The 16,051-nt window shown below is 40.5% G+C and overlaps 2 long non-coding RNA genes across 6 annotated transcripts; one reads left to right on the top strand and one right to left on the bottom strand.

Annotated features, from left to right (window-relative positions):
• Positions 1–2,695: 2,695 nt before the first annotated feature.
• On the top strand, positions 2,696–6,503 carry LOC135111638 (uncharacterized). Its single transcript, XR_010273847.1, has 5 exons — positions 2,696–4,004; positions 4,083–4,239; positions 4,391–4,595; positions 4,942–5,117; positions 5,873–6,503. It is a non-coding gene; the product is annotated as an uncharacterized LOC135111638 (long non-coding RNA).
• A 277-nt stretch (positions 6,504–6,780) lies between these two features.
• LOC135111630 (uncharacterized) lies at positions 6,781–15,722 on the bottom strand. 5 transcript variants are annotated; one of them, XR_010273826.1, is made up of 5 exons: positions 15,272–15,722; positions 9,784–12,777; positions 8,445–8,550; positions 7,676–7,835; positions 6,781–7,133 (listed from the first exon to the last, which is right to left on the bottom strand). It is a non-coding gene; the product is annotated as an uncharacterized LOC135111630 (long non-coding RNA). The 5 variants fall into 5 exon arrangements; XR_010273828.1 differs by having other exon boundaries at positions 9,784–11,693; positions 15,272–15,715; XR_010273827.1 differs by lacking the exon at positions 15,272–15,722 and adding an exon at positions 13,959–13,973.
• Between the last annotated feature and the right edge of the window lie 329 nt (positions 15,723–16,051).

Below are 16,051 nucleotides of genomic sequence, written 5' to 3'. Positions count from 1 at the left end.
CACTTCTGTCAACGGGTAACTAATACAAAGCTGAGAGAGAGAGAGAGAGAGAGAGAGAGAGAGAGAGAGAGAGAGAGAGAGAGAGAGAGAGAGAGAGAGAGAGAGAGAGAGAGAGAGAGAGAGAGAGAGAGATTGTCATATAACCATTTTATACTCAAGATAATAAAAGACAGCAAGCGTTTAATTATTAATTTTCCAACTTTCTTCGCTTGCCTAAACTTTCTTCCACACTGCTGGTGGTGATGGTGGTGGTGGTGGTGGTCTTCCTGCTTCCCTATTTCGTCCCTCTACATTTGTATCTTAAAAGAAAAAAAGATCGTATTACTGAATCAACACCAATGAACGCTTAACCTTACCTAACCTAAAGTGTACCTCTGTTTTTACCCTCTACCCATCACTACAACCTCCAGTACCTTCCCCTGCTAGGACTCCAACACCACAACACCTCGTACAGACCCAGACATCCCACACACGTGCATCTAGAAGCTTCATACATCACAACACACGCTATAACACCCCTGACACGCTTCTACTATCACAGTCCCCCCTTAAACACTCCAGAACCTTTTATTTTACCTCCAGCACACCACTTCTACCCTCAAAGACCCAGTACTTATCTGCAACATGCCTATAACATAACCAAAACACCTCAAAAGCAACTCCAACCACACTAAAACACCTTAAAACACCTTAAACACTCCTAAACGCACAAAAAAAAACACCCTAAACACATCGAAAGTGCACCAAAATATCCCTAAACACACTTAAAATACTCCAAAACTCACCCAATTGACTTTAAACGCATCGAAAACACACCGTACCTACCCAAAACACACTCAAACTCATCCATAACATTCTAAAACACACTTAAAACATCCCAAAACACTGAAAACGGCCCAAAACACACTTAAAACACCCCAAAACACCCAGACTGACCTAAAATACCCACAAACGCACCCAAAATTCCCCGGTATCCACACAAAACACACCCAAACTCGTCCATAACATCCTAAAATACACTTGAAACATCACAAAACATTGAAAACAGTCCCAAACACACTTAAAGCACTCCTAAACAAGCCTAAGACACCCCAAAACACACCAGGAACGCTAAATATTGACTCAAACATCACCAAATCCCTAAAACACACACTTCAACACCCTTTCAACACCTCCAGACACACTGCAACACTCCCTAAACACCTCCAGACACACTCCAACACCTCTTAAACACACCAAATACACTGGAAGCACTGTCAGGGAAGACAAATACTACCAAGACAGACAGGGCAGCAGGGAAAATTAAGCTAAATATTGTTTTCTTATCATTTTTCTGTTTTACCACCTCCTCTATTCCTTCTCCCTTCCTCTTCCTCCTCTATTTCTCTTATTTTCTTACTCATTCTACTCTTATCTACACGTCTGAGTTTAGAAACACGTGGAAACACCAGGAAAACACTGCAAAGTACGATAATTATTACCGAGGAGACAGCGGAGCCGATCAAGGTCCCTGGTCCATGATGGCGGCCGTGACGTCACGGCAATTTTACGTACCGTAACGGATTTCATTTCGAAATTGACCCCTCGAAAAAATGGAGCTAGGCTGGAATGCCTTATATATTCTGACTTGACAAATACTTAAACTAATATTCACAATATTAAAACAGCTCTAGCCTGAGTAGTATTTAAAAAATATCCAAATGAAATATGGAAAAAGTGTTGAAATATTCGGCACCATTTAAATCATTGAAAAGTCCACAACATTTGAATTTTTAGGAACGTAAAAATTTTTAAAAAATCTGAACTATCATCTTACACAATCAAAAGTGACCTGGAACAAGAAGTAAACAAATAAAACCGAAATTGTGTAAAAACCAAGTGTTGAACCTAAATACGATTAAAAACCACTGAAAAGTCCACCTATTTTCACTCAACAACAAGATAAAACACTTTAAAACATACAAACAATTTTTTCAAGCAATGAAAAGTTAGTTACAAGCTCAAATAGAGAGACAATAACACAAAAAGTGTTGTAATAACAACTTTTAACAGGACCATAAACCATTTTTAAAGTCCACTTATTTCTCTCAACAGGAACCAAAAAACAATTTAAAAATCATAAGCAATTTTTAGAAATACAAAAGACGTAGTTAGAACGTGAAATAAAAAATCAAGTTTGTCAAAATACTGCTAAAAAAACACCCCGCATTTTCGGCAAGCAACACAAAATTCAACACAACTCAACACAAGCCACGAAAATACTTCTAAAGCAAATAATTATTTTTATAAACCATAAAAAACATGCTATACCAGCAGAATAAAGAAGTTAAGAAAAAAATAAAAAAATATTGGAACCCACAGGTTGAAGCAGGTTGGCAGAGGTAGCCAGGCATCATGGCGGCCCTTGTCAGTGGAGAGAACGGCCGCTATTTTGCCTGTTATTCTTCCATCGTAACTAAATGAGGCAATGGCAGATATATCTAGCTAGCGGATATGAAAGCCTAGTTATGTGGCTCCACTTAGTGACGTGTTAGGCTTACAATAAGTGAGAAATGAAGCAGATATTGGCGGACAAATGGGGAAGGCTGCCTCCACCTCAGCTGATAACATTAGATAAGTGTATTTTTTTGACGTTTTTATAATTCCTGTCATGGTTAATTAGTAAGAGTTTTGTGGTGGAGGCTTGGAGCGCTTGTGGCACCGTGGAATGCTGGGTCACGTCAATATATTCCTAACCAGGTGCAAAAACATGAAATACGAGGCTCAACAATAAACAGTAAGGTTAACCACTGACCTGACAGCCCTGTGTTGTTGTTGTTGTGGGTGACACGTAACAACACTATCACAGTTACCGCCTGTTACATCACACTGTGCAAATTAGCTGGCTGGACAAGTGGTGGGCCGGTTTCTTACCAATATTATCCCTTGTGGCACTGCAGGCACCTCCCGGCAGGCACCAAGCTTGCACCAGCACACGCAGGCACCCACCACGGCCCCTGTCACTGTCTTGTTCTGCGAAAATACGTTAAATAAAGCACCAGTTTATGGCACCCTTTTAACCTAGTGCCTTGTGTCTGACGTCTGGTTGTGTCGTCCGTCCCAGCCTGCTCCGCACAGTACGCAGGCAAACCTATCCACAACACACTTAGCTTTCAATAACAAGCACCAACTTCTTTTATATTATACTAAACTAATAGAAAATTAAATATAAAGAATTATAAGCGTGTAAAAATAAATCTCAGGCCATTATAACTGTAATTGTCAAAGTATCTAGATGTTACTGATTGAAGCGCCAAATTCAAACTGGTCCTGGCGGGACTTACACTGCAATGTCTCGTCCCTTGTGTGGCGTAATGTGAAATCATTGAAAAGCTTGTGTGAATTGAAGGCTTGGCTTAATACTGTGTTATATCTCAGCTTATCATTATTAAGTATTTACCATTTGACGTTAAAAAACAACAATACTTCACAGAGATATCCAAGTATAACAGAGGCTTCCATACTGTAGCTAATGATCAACAGAGAATTACCAGCCTTTCTCTGTGTGTCAAAGAGAGCCCTTAGGGAAACGTTCGTGTGCGTGTGTGTGTGTGTGTGTGTGTGTGGTATGGAAAGATATAATTGCTTAAGTACAGCTCTCTCTCTCTCTCTCTCTCTCTCTCTCTCTCTCTCTCTCTCTCTCTCTCTCTCTCTCTCTCTCTCTCTCTCTCTCTCTCTCTCTACGTATTTTGCCTGTCTGCCCTCGTGTGTGTGTGTGTGTGTGTGTGTGTGTGTATCTCATTTATTTATTTAAGTTATTTTTCTTCTTCACGCAGATAGTAATTGACGAACACAACACACCACGTGGAGAGAAGCAAGGTGTGGAGTACCCAAGCCTCTCACAGTCCATGCTAGTAGACTCACCCTGCATGTGGAGATCTCCCAAAATGCACGGAGGTTATTCCAGAGCTGCAGGACAGAGTACTTGAGGCCATTGGTGAACAGAAAGCTGAGGTTGAACAAAGGTAGAGTAAAGATTACACTGACATTTGGGACATTGACATTGTTTGTTACCAGTATTATATTGATTCCTTTTATTTCAGCCAAGAATTGATAGCTGCCCAAGGTGTAAGCAAGATTCACAATGATGAGGTCATTGTGACGTGTGCAATGTGTCCACTGGTCTTGGCCTTCCTGACCAAGGCAGCCACACAAAGGAAATTCCACGTTATTGTTGCCGAACGTGCCCCTAAATATGATGTAAGGTGTTTTATGCGTCTCTTTCACGTCATCGTGTCTGATGTGCACAATACATAACACAGGGACTGCCACATGTAGGGGTGATGGCTTCTTGCAGCTTCCTTTATTTTATTATGTTCTTATGTTCTCAATACATCTTTTACTTGTGCAGGGTCACCCAGTGGCAAAAGCTTTATGTACTGCTGGAATTGAGACAACATTAATTCAAGACTCTGCAGTGTTCCCCATCATGTCACGTGTCAACAAGGTCATCAAAGGTCATCGTTGGCACCGAGACGGTGGTGACCAACGGAGGCATTGAGACCTTTGTTGGTGCAGCCTCTCTTGCCTCACCACCAAAGTTTTATTCTGTTCCAGTAAGTTTTATTTGTTAGTCATTATCCTGATACCTCTTTCAGTGGGGCAGTATTTGAAACATATTTACTGTTGCAAATTGAACAGGGAAGGTATCACAAAAGTACATACCATTTTATTCTCACAGAAATTCTTGATTCCAGTTTTTGATACATTCCTTTTCCACATGTTTATTTCGTGTAGGTGGATATACATTCCTCGTGTTGAGTGTTGGATGGTCCTTTCTCAAACCTCAACCTGTTGTTGTCTCATGTGGAGCTAGATACTATCAGATCAGTACCTATATAATATTGAAAATCATGGCATGAATTGTGCATTTTGCTTATTGTCACAAATCTTCATTTTCAGCTGTATGTGTGCACTCCCACATACAAATTTAGCTTGATGGGCTGTGAAGAAATAAGCCACCAAACCACCACTTCTATTATCCCAGAGGGAACAAAGTTTTGGCCGTCTGTAAATACTGCGCTGACTCAGCTAGATTACGTTCCTCCAGAAAATGTCACCAGTTTGATAACTAACAAGTGAGTTTGTGTTGTTCATATGACTGTGTGGTCCTTTCAAGGTGTGATGTTGGGGGTTCATTTAATTTTTTCATTTGCTTTCCTTGTTGGGCCTGGGCTGACCTCAGGAGACATCAGTATTTGTCAGCTTTATGCACAAACTGTTATTTAGCACTGTACTTCATCTCCCAGTAAAACTTCTGATCCTAAATGCATCAAATGAAAGGCCTTTATGTTTTACTTATGAGTGAGATAAACAACTTACTCAATTTATTATACAGTAAAATCCCTCTCATCCGGCAGCTTCAAGTATCCGGCACATTTTTCCCCGAGCCTTAAAATCAATAAAAAATCAATGTGTACTCAGAAAATCAATTAAAATTCCCACGCGAGGCATACTCCGTCCCCTTGTCACCACAGCGCACTGCTTCGCGCCACCCGCAGCCCACTGCACTGTGTTTACTCAGTGACTCAGTCCCGCGTGTGCACTGTTTATCGCCCGACGCCTTCATCACGCCTAAAGTTGTAGAAAAAAGGAAGTGTGTTGTGCTTACACTTAAGCAGCTGATCAGATCAGCTGATCATTGTTGTGGTAAGATGCGTGAGTGTAGGGTGGTCGTTGTGGACATAATTTCACTTCTATTCAAGTATCCGGCACGTCGGCGGTCCCGTTGATGCCGGATAAGAGGGATTTTACTGTACCCTGTTTATCTTGCACATCTACTCACTTAGCTTTAAATAATGGCTGCTGACCATTTAAATCTCTTTTATTTCAGTCGAGGTACTGCACCATCCTACGTGTACCGGCAGCTTAGCGAACTGTACCGTCCCACTTCTTGTGTAACAAGAAGGTAACAGCTTTAATCCTTGCAAATAAGGAATAAGAGAAAAGAGACACACCTGCCATTTGTACTGTTATGCTGTAGTGTTCTGTCATTTTTTTCCTCTTTTATCCTAGAACCATTTTTGGTCATTCATGTTTCTAAAAATTATTATACAAAAATGTTGAGCTTAATATGTTTGGTGTAGTTTTTTGTAACATGTGTTATTGTTAATGTGTGTGGTTCCCCTCAGGAAGAATGTTGCAGTATTAGCAGTAATGTTACAGCCAATGGAAGTGTCTGTATTGTGGTTTGGTGGGAGGTTAATTTGATGTATTTTTAGAGTTGTGCAGGATATTATAGCAAGCCCTCAAAATAAAGAAAATAACTATAGAAAACACTCCTTGTATTGAAAACACCACTGCAGAGAAATCTCTAATGAAACAGGAAACCCTACATTCAGTACTGTGTGGTTGTTGCAGTAACACTGAGCTAAATGCCTTTTGGATGGTTGTACACTAAAAATAATGTAAAAATGCCTATAAACAACTGTCCGTCCCTGCATTAAAAACCTTTCATCATAAAATTACACACAAGATACTCAACCAGTGCATGAATGTTCAAGCGGTACCATTTGCTCCCTTCTGCACAGCTTGCAGCAACACTTCTGGCGCTGCATAGTGAACAGTGAAGCACGGTGTCTTCGTGCTGCCATCCTTTTCCTTGTCAGGCATCAAATGTGCAAACCCAAAATCCACAATCTTAATAACTGAATCTTCAGAAGAATCCTTGAACAAGAGATTCCGTGAAAAGATGTTTAGATTAGAATGGCCTCGGAGAAGGATAATATCTGAATGGAATAAATTCATACTTTTTATTATAAAGGCCATACAAATGATGGAGATCAATAATATTCCATGCAATAAATTCTTTAAAATAAGCAGATGGAAAATCAATGCAAAAAAACTTCCTTTTTTTACCTTTCCTTTCTTTTCTTTTCTGTCTATCCTCAACACCAACCCTTTTCACCCCTGTCTGGCTTTAGGTCTCCGTGAACACTGATGCTTTTCCTGTGCACGTAGTGAACTGCTGACACCAGGTTCCTCACGACGACCGAAGCCCGAGGCGAGCCTCTGTGAACCTCTCGTGTTTCCTGATCCTCTGAGGCAGCCAGCTCTCCACCTCCAAGGAGCTGCATCACAATGTAGGTGTGTGCCTGTGAAACCAACATGAATTAGATACAGGCATACAATGATTAAATGCAAGGAAAAGAAAATAATATGATCTTAAACTAATTGTTACTTAAACTGTTACTGATAAATCCTGTTGTTTTATATTGTAATTCTACACAGTAAAAATATAGATTTGAAAATATACTTTGTAAACCTCAGTAACTTCCACTACAGCCCATTAAACTAGAACCATGAAAACATCCTTGAAAACCCCAGTAACTTGCACTACAGCCTGTTAGACTAGAACCATGAAAACACCCTTGAAAACCCCAGTAACTTCCACTACACCCTGTTAAACAAAAACCATGAAAACACCCTTGAAAACCCCAGTAACTTCCACTACACCCTGTTAAACAAGAACCATGAAAAACACCCTTGAAAACCTCAGTAACTTCCACTACACCCTGTTAAACTCGAACCATGAAAACACCCTTGAAAACACACACACAGGCAACCCTTTCCCGGCCACACACACACACAAACCCTCTCCAACACACACACACACACACCCCAGAACACACCATACCTAATTGGCAGGTGCTTTTTCAGTTCCAGTCTTAACACTTCGCATAAACCCTCTCTGTGTAATTGCCATGACCAGGCCCAGGAAGGAAAACTTGCGGTCCTGCGCCAACGAGTCGTAACTATGCTTGTGGTGGGTCGCGAAGATCAGCGTTAACTCCAGGCTGGAATACAGGAACAGGTAGAGGAAGTAAACTCGGCTAAGTTGTATTAATTTCATGCGTTCTACAGAGAGAGAGAAAGACAGATGTTTATGAATGAAGGGAGAGGAGGAGGAGGAGGAACGGGAGGTAGTGTGTGTGTGTGTGTGTGTGTGTGTGTGTGTGTGTGTGTGTGTGTGTGTGTGTGTGTGTGTGTGTGTGTGTGTGTGTGTGTGTGTGTGTGTGTGTATGAATGAAGGGAGAGGGGGAGGAGGAGGAACAGGAGGTGTGTGTGTGTGTGTGTGTGTGTGTGTGTGTGTGTGTGTGTGTGTGTGTGTGTGTGTGTGTGTGTGTGTGTGTGTGTGTGTGTGTGTGTGTGTGTGTGTGTGTGTGTGTATGAATGAAGGGAGAGGAGGAGGAGGAGGAACGGGAGGTGGTGTGTGTGTGTGTGTGTGTGTGTGTGTGTGTGTGTGTGTGTGTGTGTGTGTGTGTGTGTGTGTGTGTGTGTGTGTGTTTCAGGAGTAAACATAAGGGAATATTTGCTAGTACACACACACACACACACACACACACACAATACTACAAACACGAACAAACACACAATACTGAACATACAAACACACACACACACACCTTCTCTGCCCAGGCCCTTGACACAGCTGACGGAGAACAGAGCCCTAGGATTGATCACCTCCCAAGCCTCGGTCAAACTGGCACCGATGTCCCTCCTCCTTCTGCCCTGCGGTGGAAGAACAAGACACAAATCTGACTCACACACGACGAGACAACAGCGAACGTAAACAAACAGTGTTGCCAACTCAGGGAAAGGGAGTTTTACTGTACAAGGGATAAAATACAAGTGAATCACCATGGAAACACCCTTTGAAAACCCACAGTAACTTCCACTACAGCCTTGATAACACTACTTACCCTAGATCACCCCCAAACACCCCTATATAACCCTGAAACACCACCAAGACACCATTAAACACCCCAAAACAAACTATTTACCTCAAAACACTTGCAAAACACTCCCAAAACAAAATTAAACACCCCAAAACACACTATTTACCTCAAAACACTTGCAAAACACTCTCAAAACACCATTAAACACCCCAAAACACACTATTTACCTCAAAAACTTGCAAAACACTCCCAAAACACCATTAAACACCCAAAAACAGACAATTTACCTCAAAACACTTGAAAAAACACCCCCAAAACACCTCCAAAACCCCAATAATACCCAAAAAAAGACAATTTACCTCAAAACACTTGAAAAAACACCTCCAAAACCCCAATAATACCCAAAAAAGACAATTTACCTCAAAACACTTGCAAAAACACCCCCAAAACATCTCCAAAACCCAAAAAATACCCAAAAAAGACAATTTACCTCAAAACACTTGCAAAAACACCCCCAAAACACCTCCAAAACCCCAATAATACCCAAAAAACAGACAAAAACAAATATACCCAAAAACAGACAATTTACCTCAAAACACTTGAAAAAACACCCCAAAACACCTCCAAAACACCCCAAAATATCTCAAAACATTCCTAAACACACAAACAGGAGTGTAATGAATTAATAAGTGAAAGAAAGCAAGAGAATGTAAACAAACAGATGATAATGAAAAGAAAAGTGATTTAAATGAGATTGTTAAGATGTTTTGATGGTTTATGGTAAGGAAAATGAGAGAAAGGGTTTGTAATGATGACAGAAAGGAAGGAATAAGAGGGAAAAGTAAAGAAATGAGGAAAGGAAAGAGAAAATGATGCTTTACTCACAATGCACCTCTCTTTAACAACATTGAAAGACACAAGGAAATACAAACAAATTACAAAATAAGCAAAGAAAGAAAAAATGAAAGGAAAAAAAAAATAAGCAAAAATTATACAAAAACAAAAAAAAATATACATAATAAAAAAAAAAAATCACACACACACACACACACACACACACACACACCTCAGGCAGCGATTCCTGGAAGAAGACAGCAAAGAATATTATGTTAGCCACAGTGAGAGTGCGTGCGTAGACAGCCGAGGCCGCGAACCACCCAGTACTTCCCCAGCGGGAGAACGCAGCCCCCACAGTGTGCCCGACGGTGAAGCCTATGCTGAATGTCACGCCAATCAGTGCCTGTGGGTTGAGGGGAGGTTAGGAGAGGGTAGGCTGGTTAGGTTAGGTTAGGACACACCGACAACACACCACAATATAAATAAGAAATAAAATAATGCATAAGAAAATAAAAAGTTAAAAAAAAGTAAACTAACAATATATTTTAAACTACCACAACACCTTTAAACACCCTCAAAATACTCCAAAACACCCAGAAACACTCCAAAAACACACCAAAACACTCTCAAAATAACCCAAAACACACCAAAACATCCCAAAATACCCCAAAACACTCCAAAAACACACCAAAACACCTTCAAAATACCCCAAAACACCCCAAAACACTACAAACACATCCCAAAACACTCCAAAAACACACCAAAATACTCCAAAAATACTCCTAAACATCTCAAAACACATCAAAACATTCCAAAAACATCCCAAAACACTTTAAAACACACCAAAAATCCCAAAACACCTCCACAACACCACAAACCACTTCAAAACACCCCTTAACCACCCCAAAACACATCAAAACACTTCACAACACACCAAAAACACCCCAAAACACTCCAAAAACACCCCAAAACACCCCAAAAACACCTGAAGACTCCCTCAGAACACTGAAATAGAATAAAACACAAAATAACAATAATAAAGAAAACAAGCTGCAATATTGAACAGCAGGAACACAAACAAACACACACACACCCTGTAAACAAACAAACAAACAAAAAATAAATAAATAGATAATAGGATAAAAAAATTGAAAAAAATAATAATAAAAACAAGCTAAAAATATATAAACCAATACAAAACACAACAAACCCACTCAATTACCAAACAAGACAGAATGGAACCTCGCAGCGAAACCGATGATATGCTGGTAATAAGTCACACAGGAGAGCTGAGAGGAATACAAGCCGCTGGTGTTGTGCTTGGAGTAACAGTCGAGGAGAGCAGGAGACACGGGCAGCACCACCTTCAAGCCGAGCAGGTCCAGGATCAGACTGCCGAATAACACCTTGCTTGTCCGTGCGTTCCTCTGTGGGTGTTAGGTTAGGTTAGGTTACGTTAGGTTAAGTGAGGTTAGGTTATGTTAGGTTAAGTGAGGTTAGGTTAAGTGAGGTTAGGTTAGGTTAGGTTAAGTTACGTTAGGTTAGGTTAAGTGAGGTTAAGTGAGGTTAGGTTAAGTTAGGTTAGGTTAAGTTAAGTTAGGTTAGGTTAGGTTAAAAGAGGTTAGGTTAAAAGAGGTTAGGTTAAGTTAGGTTAGGTTAGGTTAAGTTAAGTTAGGTTAAGTTATGTTAGGTTAAAAGAGGTTAGGCTAAGTTATGTTAGGTTAAGTTAGCTTATGTTAGGTTAGGTTAGGTTAAGTGAGGTCTTTTTTATCTTTTATTTTTTCTCAGTATTTTTTTCTTATTGTACTTAGTTCCCTTTGACCAGTGTCCCTCCTATATATACAAAAAATAAAACAAAATCAATAAATAAATAAATAAAGTAAAACAAGAACATTTTTACGACTTTAAATCATTTTCCCGACACACTTGTGCATGGAGGCAGTGTTGCACGAGTGTTGAGTGACAAATATTGCATCTCAGCTTAGCAACACACACCAACACAACACCCTGCTCACCTTCTCCTTGATGTCCGCAGCCTGTACTGCCCCTCTGTCCCTGCCGTCCACCTCACCACCACTGCCGCCGCCACCGCCATCGCTGCCGCCAACTTGCTTGCCGGATCGGAGGGTTGCCGTTGCTCTGAAAGTTACATTAGGTTTGGTTAAGTGGGGCCGTGGGAAGAGGATGTAGGTTAGATTAGGTTTGGTTAGGCTAGGTTATGTTAGGTTTGGCTAGGTTTCTTTAGGTTAGGTTAGGTTAGGTAAGGCTTGGCTAGGTTAGGCTTGCTTAGGTAAGGTTTGGCTAGGTTAGGTTAGGTTAGGTTAGGTAAGGCTTGGCTAGGTTAGGCTTGCTTAGGTAAGGTTTGGCTAGGTTAGAATTGCTTAGGTTAGGTTAGGTAAAGTTTGGTTAGGCCAGCTTGGGATTAAGACACGAGATAGCCAGTCTTGGGGAGGAGGAAGCACCAGACAGAAGTTAGGGTAGGCTTCTTTGGGTTAGGCTTGGTTTGATTAGGGTCAGCTGAGGAGTGTGAAGCTCCACCACGTTTGGTTAAATTTGAGGTAATATTTTAGTCATTTTCTCTCTCACCACCAAAATTTTCCCACTGTGTAAACTTTGTTAATATTTTTTATCTGAAGGCTACAAAACACATCACTCGCTTTCCATCCCAGACCCCTAAACACCACCCCTTTCTTCCTTCCTTAGCATCAGCCAGCCAGCCTCTTTGGACTTAAATGAAGGAAACTTTTAAACACGTAGATATAATATAACATTTTCTTCTTCACACACACACACACACACACACACACACACACACTGCTTCCGTGACGTGGGAGAGTGAGGAAGAGCGAGAAAGAGTTTTATCACCAGCTGGAAGGAAACTACCGCTTTGTTTACATCTGACAAGAGAAAACGCGGCTGTCACTTCTGTCAACGGGTAACTAATACAAAGCTGAGAGAGAGAGAGAGAGAGAGAGAGAGAGAGAGAGAGAGAGAGAGAGAGAGAGAGAGAGAGAGAGAGAGAGAGAGAGAGAGAGAGAGAGAGAGAGAGAGAGAGATTGTCATATAACCATTTTATACTCAAGATAATAAAAGACAGCAAGCGTTTAATTATTAATTTTCCAACTTTCTTCGCTTGCCTAAACTTTCTTCCACACTGCTGGTGGTGATGGTGGTGGTGGTGGTGGTCTTCCTGCTTCCCTATTTCGTCCCTCTACATTTGTATCTTAAAAGAAAAAAAGATCGTATTACTGAATCAACACCAATGAACGCTTAACCTTACCTAACCTAAAGTGTACCTCTGTTTTTACCCTCTACCCATCACTACAACCTCCAGTACCTTCCCCTGCTAGGACTCCAACACCACAACACCTCGTACAGACCCAGACATCCCACACACGTGCATCTAGAAGCTTCATACATCACAACACACGCTATAACACCCCTGACACGCTTCTACTATCACAGTCCCCCCTTAAACACTCCAGAACCTTTTATTTTACCTCCAGCACACCACTTCTACCCTCAAAGACCCAGTACTTATCTGCAACATGCCTATAACATAACCAAAACACCTCAAAAGCAACTCCAACCACACTAAAACACCTTAAAACACCTTAAACACTCCTAAACGCACAAAAAAAACACCCTAAACACATCGAAAGTGCACCAAAATATCCCCAAACACACTTAAAATACTCCAAAACTCACCCAATTGACTTTAAACGCATCGAAAACACACCGTACCTACCCAAAACACACTCAAACTCATCCATAACATTCTAAAACACACTTAAAACATCCCAAAACACTGAAAACGGCCCAAAACACACTTAAAACACCCCAAAACACCCAGACTGACCTAAAATACCCACAAACGCACCCAAAATTCCCCGGTATCCACACAAAACACACCCAAACTCGTCCATAACATCCTAAAATACACTTGAAACATCACAAAACATTGAAAACAGTCCCAAACACACTTAAAGCACTCCTAAACAAGCCTAAGACACCCCAAAACACACCAGGAACGCTAAATATTGACTCAAACATCACCAAATCCCTAAAACACACACTTCAACACCCTTTCAACACCTCCAGACACACTGCAACACTCCCTAAACACCTCCAGACACACTCCAACACCTCTTAAACACACCAAATACACTGGAAGCACTGTCAGGGAAGACAAATACTACCAAGACAGACAGGGCAGCAGGGAAAATTAAGCTAAATATTGTTTTCTTATCATTTTTCTGTTTTACCACCTCCTCTATTCCTTCTCCCTTCCTCTTCCTCCTCTATTTCTCTTATTTTCTTACTCATTCTACTCTTATCTACACGTCTGAGTTTAGAAACACGTGGAAACACCAGGAAAACACTGCAAAGTACGATAATTATTACCGAGGAGACAGCGGAGCCGATCAAGGTCCCTGGTCCATGATGGCGGCCGTGACGTCACGGCAATTTTACGTACCGTAACGGATTTCATTTCGAAATTGACCCCTCGAAAAAATGGAGCTAGGCTGGAATGCCTTATATATTCTGACTTGACAAATACTTAAAATAATATTCACAATATTAAAACAGCTCTAGCCTGAGTAGTATTTAAAAAATATCCAAATGAAATATGGAAAAAGTGTTGAAATATTCGGCACCATTTAAATCATTGAAAAGTCCACAACATTTGAATTTTTAGGAACGTAAAAATTTTTAAAAAATCTGAACTATCATCTTACACAATCAAAAGTGACCTGGAACAAGAAGTAAACAAATAAAACCGAAATTGTGTAAAAACCAAGTGTTGAACCTAAATACGATTAAAAACCACTGAAAAGTCCACCTATTTTCACTCAACAACAAGATAAAACACTTTAAAACATACAAACAATTTTTTCAAGCAATGAAAAGTTAGTTACAAGCTCAAATAGAGAGACAATAACACAAAAAGTGTTGTAATAACAACTTTTAACAGGACCATAAACCATTTTTAAAGTCCACTTATTTCTCTCAACAGGAACCAAAAAACAATTTAAAAATCATAAGCAATTTTTAGAAATACAAAAGACGTAGTTAGAACGTGAAATAAAAAATCAAGTTTGTCAAAATACTGCTAAAAAAACACCCCGCATTTTCGGCAAGCAACACAAAATTCAACACAACTCAACACAAGCCACGAAAATACTTCTAAAGCAAATAATTATTTTTATAAACCATAAAAAACATGCTATACCAGCAGAATAAAGAAGTTAAGAAAAAAATAAAAAAATATTGGAACCCACAGGTTGAAGCAGGTTGGCAGAGGTAGCCAGGCATCATGGCGGCCCTTGTCAGTGGAGAGAACGGCCGCTATTTTGCCTGTTATTCTTCCATCGTAACTAAATGAGGCAATGGCAGATATATCTAGCTAGCGGATATGAAAGCCTAGTTATGTGGCTCCACTTAGTGACGTGTTAGGCTTACAATAAGTGAGAAATGAAGCAGATATTGGCGGACAAATGGGGAAGGCTGCCTCCACCTCAGCTGATAACATTAGATAAGTGTATTTTTTTGACGTTTTTATAATTCCTGTCATGGTTAATTAGTAAGAGTTTTGTGGTGGAGGCTTGGAGCGCTTGTGGCACCGTGGAATGCTGGGTCACGTCAATATATTCCTAACCAGGTGCAAAAACATGAAATACGAGGCTCAACAATAAACAGTAAGGTTAACCACTGACCTGACAGCCCTGTGTTGTTGTTGTTGTGGGTGACACGTAACAACACTATCACAGTTACCGCCTGTTACATCACACTGTGCAAATTAGCTGGCTGGACAAGTGGTGGGCCGGTTTCTTACCAATATTATCCCTTGTGGCACTGCAGGCACCTCCCGGCAGGCACCAAGCTTGCACCAGCACACGCAGGCACCCACCACGGCCCCTGTCACTGTCTTGTTCTGCGAAAATACGTTAAATAAAGCACCAGTTTATGGCACCCTTTTAACCTAGTGCCTTGTGTCTGACGTCTGGTTGTGTCGTCCGTCCCAGCCTGCTCCGCACAGTACGCAGGCAAACCTATCCACAACACACTTAGCTTTCAATAACAAGCACCAACTTCTTTTATATTATACTAAACTAATAGAAAATTAAATATAAAGAATTATAAGCGTGTAAAAATAAATCTCAGGCCATTATAACTGTAATTGTCAAAGTATCTAGATGTTACTGATTGAAGCGCCAAATTCAAACTGGTCCTGGCGGGACTTACACTGCAATGTCTCGTCCCTTGTGTGGCGTAATGTGAAATCATTGAAAAGCTTGTGTGAATTGAAGGCTTGGCTTAATACTGTGTTATATCTCAGCTTATCATTATTAAGTATTTACCATTTGACGTTAAAAAACAACAATACTTCACAGAGATATCCAAGTATAACAGAGGCTTCCATACTGTAGCTAATGATCAACAGAGAATTACCAGCCTTTCTCTGTGTGTCAAAGAGAGCCCTTAGGGAAACGTTC

Source organism: Scylla paramamosain, chromosome 22 (genome assembly GCF_035594125.1).
Source record: "Scylla paramamosain isolate STU-SP2022 chromosome 22, ASM3559412v1, whole genome shotgun sequence".
Lineage (NCBI taxonomy): Eukaryota > Metazoa > Arthropoda > Malacostraca > Decapoda > Portunidae > Scylla > Scylla paramamosain.
This window is presented reverse-complemented; position numbering and strand designations above follow the sequence as displayed.